Here is a 4854-nt window from a genome sequence, read left to right as displayed (position 1 = left end):
ATTTGGAGCTTTCCTCATCTCTCAGCTGTGTGTTGGTATCCTGGGGAACTCACTGCTCTTCCTGTTATATGCCTACACCTTCTTAGTTAAACCCCATCTGAAGAAGCACATCGATCCCATAGTAATGCACCTGATGTTGGCCAATGCTTTGACCATCATGTTCACGTTGGTACCAGATATTGCACCCACCTTTGGAGTAAGATGGTTTTTGAACGAGGTTGGTTGTCAACTGTTTTGTTCTTATACAGAGTGACGCGGGGTGTTTCCATCTGCACCACCTCTCTGCTGAGTGCATTTCAAGCCATCACTGTCAGTCCCAGTAACTCTAAGTGGGCGTGGCTTAAATTAAGCACCCTAAATGGAAGTATCCCTTGTTCCTTTTCTTCTGGGTCCTCAACATGGTTGTCTACTTCCATGTCCTTGAAACCGTTACAGCCACTAGCAACTTCACTCTGATTGGTACTGGGTATGCTCATGCCTACTGCCAAAATAAATACTTTGGAAAACATAAATCACCGTCATTGTTTATTGCCATGCTGGTTCGAGATCTGCTGTTTGTGCTCCTTATGACCAGCACCAGCCTGTTCATGGTGAATCTCCTCTACAGACACCGCAGGAGAGCCCAGCACGTCCATAGACCCGGTGTCTCCTCCCAGACATCTCCTGAACACAAAGCCACCCGCACCATCCTCTTGCTTGTAGGCTGCTTTGTGTTCTTTTTTTTCTCAAACAACTGTTTCTCTCTTTATTCCTATAACGCACGCTATAAAATTCCAAGATCAGAGGGGATTAGTGGAGCTTTATCATCATGATACCCCACCATCTGCCCATTTTTGCTGATGAAAAATAATAGAATTGTTTCTTAGTTTACATCATTCTTCTGAAAACGAATGTGACAGGTTTCCAAAGGGCAAATAATGGCTGATCTGAGGCCTGAAGATACAATTTGCAGCAGGGCAGGGTCCCTAATGTTTACATGGGAAAAGAAACGCCATGCTGCCCTTGAATACTTCAAATGGCAGAAGTATGAGCTCAGATTTTCTATAAGTGTAAAGTGCACTAAGAATTAGAAGACATAGTGTGAACAAATGTACACAGACAACATTGATGATTTCCACTTTTATTTAATGTTCAAATTGTAATTTGAATAAAATGAATTCATTTATACTCTTCAAAATATTTCATATGCATGCTTATTATTTTTTTAAACAGCCACAGGGAAATGTAAAATACAAACTGGGGCTCCCATGATACTTCTATTAAAGTGTGCTGGCCTATGAAACTGCTTCTGTGTAACCCACAAATGTACACTTCCAATCATTCATTTTCAGACACCACTTTAGGGCTTCAATGTACCCAGGGTTCTGAGAACAAAGGGACTACATAGGCTCTTCATGGTGTAGGAAAATTTTTAAAGTTAATATTCATAAGAAATCCCATGGTTTGAGGTCATCACTAAGATGTTTTAATACATCTCTTTAATATTGATAAAATTGTTATTTATTTGACATATAGCTACTAGTTAATGTAAAAGAAATGACATTAACTATTATATACACTAATCCAAAATATGTTCACTAAACATCAAGTTGAATGGTTTCAATCTTTTCACTAAAGACAACTTTATCATTGAAAGACTGTCCCAAATATAATTATTTTATGTAGGTTTTTAATCAAGAAATCTATAGTGGTCAATAAGAGCTTCTAAATGCATTATGCGACTGGGTTAAACTCTTTTAATATGAATAAAAGTAACTTTACCCTAAACATTCTAACTAAGGGGATATGCTGGCCTCAGGCTGGTAATCACAGGTCTTAGATCCTCAAGCCAATAGTCATCTGCAGGCCACACAAACAAAATGAGTAATGAGTTTCACAAGGTGAGAACAGAGTATCAAACACAGATGTGCTCTGTATATTGAAGGGGAATAATGCCTAATTCCCAGGACATACAATGCAGTAAGAGCACAGACCTGGCAGTAGCCACACTTATACTCCTCCAATGTGGCCTTAGGACAGCACTGGAAGCGGGGACAATATTACAGGTTTTCAGCTTTTTCCAGTGTTTGAGCAGGTTAACAAGCAAAATCAGGGTGTCCACAGGCACGCTGCAGTTTCTTAAGACTCTAAAAGAGCTCAAAAATGCTGTACTTAACGGTCCAAAATCAGCCTTCATTCAAAGTCTGTTTGATTCTTTATGTAATGAGCCCCCACATGATTGGATTTCTCTGGCCAAAGCTTATTTATTGGGGGGTGACTATCTGCTTTGGTGATCTCACTGGACTCATGATTGCACTGAACAGGCTGAGAGAAACCAGAGGCAAGACTTTCATGCCCCTTTGGAGATGTTAACTGGAAGTGGAGAATTTGCAGATTGGGAAAGGCAGATAAATTATAATCTAGCAATTTATGATCAAATTACTGCATGTGCCAAAGAGGTGTGGAGGGAATTGCCTAATAGAGGTGAATCAGCTTTGGATTTTAGTCAAATCTGACAAGGATCAGAGGAGCCATTCTCAGATTTTGTGGCACGTCTCTACGAGGCAGCCAACAGATCAAAAAGAGACTGGAATGCCTCTGAGTCCCTGGTCAAGCAGCTAGCATTTGAAAATGCTAATAAACTTTGTCAGGAGACCTCCAACCCAATCGAAAAAGGGGACTGTTTCTGAATTTTTTTCACCTTTGTGAGGATGTGGGTCCCACACAGATAAAGGGCTTAACACTTGCTGCGACTCTGAAACAGGTGCTACAACCTCAGTCTTGGACAGCCATTCTCACAGGCGGTGTTTCAACTGTGGTAGAACTAGGCACATGGCTCAGGACTGTGAGTCCCTGTGCCACAGGGCAGAGACCTCTCCTGGTTCGAATAGATGTCATTACCGGAGAGATGACCACTTGGCATGGGAAAACTCCAGTAGATGTGGTGGGGGCAGCTGGCCACCACATCTAACTTCCTACTTCTCTGCTGCTGGGAAATCAGGGCGTGGCCTGCCTGGCCCCTCAAACAGTAGGGGGTTACAGTGTAAGCAGGAAGAGGTGTCACAGACTCCGATGTCATTAGGGCCGGCCATGTGGGCTCGTCACTATTACCAGCCGACTCCACACAGACGGTACAGTTATGGCCAGCTGTGGGAGTAACCCTTAACCCTAAAATGGGGCCAGAAATCGAACTCATTCTACAGTCAAAGTTCACTACTCAGCTCTCTTCAGGAGATGTATTGGTGCAAGTGATATTCTTGCCTTGCCACTGCAGGAACAGCCCAGATGAGACCTCAACAAGTCACAAAAGACAAATAAGAAAAACATGATCTCTCAAAATGTTCAAAACACAAGCACCCCTTACTTACCAAATGGTGAATGAAACTCTATTATGTAAAGCATTGTGGAATGTGTCTTCTGGAAGGAAATGTGGAGACCACATAAGAACGTTGAAGGAGTGATGGCATTAGAACAGGAATAGCAGAATGAGTCCTAAAATAAAGCAGAGAATTTCTGTGAAGAAGAGCAGAATAATATCAACAACCCTAAATAGGAAAAACAAAGTCAAACACCATTCATGTTCAGAACACTAGAAAAACTAGGGATAGTAGGAACATACCTCAACATTGTAAAAGCTATCTATGCTAAGTCACGGCCAACATTATTCTAAATGGAGAAAAACTGGAGGCATTACCTCTAAGAACTGGAACAAGACAGGGTGCCCTCTCTCACCACTTCTATTCTACATAGTCTTTTGCGGAGGTTGAGCCCCAGCGGAGGGAGAGAGGGTCCAGGGTGGTCCTGAAGGAGGAGTGGCGTCTGTGAAAGAAGAAGAGTTGGGACGACAGGTTGCAAGTTATGAGCAACCTCCAGAAGACATCTAATTGCCCCAGAAGGAATCTTTTATTTTTATACTTTTTTTAACAGGTGTTCTTTCAGGTAGTTAATGGTATAGCTTCAAAGCCCTAAATTTTTTTGATTTACATAATTTTCAAGGGTTACAATCTTTTCTGATATATTGATTACCTAAGATATTAAGTACATTGTTCAAAATATTTTTCTGTAACCTTAGACAATCACAATGAAGCTTTTACGTTTTCTCCTCAATCACTAAGTGCTAGGTGACACAACTAGCCTACATTACTCCTGAACTATTTTTCACTTCTAACTTTAAAGCATACCTATAATTATTTCATTAACCTTTAACTTTAAAGCATACTTATGATTACTGGTAAGCTTTCTTACTTCTAAACTAAAATCCCAGTAAAACACACTTAAAGTAGTGAAAGTCTATATTTAAAAGCCTACTACTCTGAAGTGCCTCTAAAATATATCTATGTTAATTTTACATTATTCTATTTGAATTTCCAAGGTAATTTTCTTTTTTCATATGACCTATTCAACTGCTTTCTTAAAGAACTTCCTTGATCCTTGGTCAAAGCACACCAATTCTTCTGTCTTTGTAATCTTTAACTAAAGAGCAGGCTTTACACCTCAACTCATTTGTCATTTATATTAACTATGTGTTTTCCATTTTCATCATAAGTGTCTGCATAAAGCAAAGGAGGGTCTATTAGTTGGGGAATGTATTTTTATTAGCCTCTTGTCTTTGAGGGGATACCATAAGCTACATATAGTTGTCCTTGTACTGTTGGCACAGCAACTGTTTTTCTGTAGCTAGGCTATTGTACAAGTTGTGGCTTTAGGATGGGGTTGGGAGAGGGGCTAGCGTAAATTGTTAACCATAGATAGGATAAATATTTCTCATTGTTTAGGCTTGAGGAATAACACTATTGTTTGAATCCTGAGAGATAATGAAACGCACCTCATGGCATATCTCCATTGTATCCTTAGTCTCATTCTGGAAATTTTCCT

This window comes from Callospermophilus lateralis, chromosome 18 (genome assembly GCF_048772815.1).
Source record: "Callospermophilus lateralis isolate mCalLat2 chromosome 18, mCalLat2.hap1, whole genome shotgun sequence".
Lineage (NCBI taxonomy): Eukaryota > Metazoa > Chordata > Mammalia > Rodentia > Sciuridae > Callospermophilus > Callospermophilus lateralis.
This window is presented reverse-complemented; position numbering follows the sequence as displayed.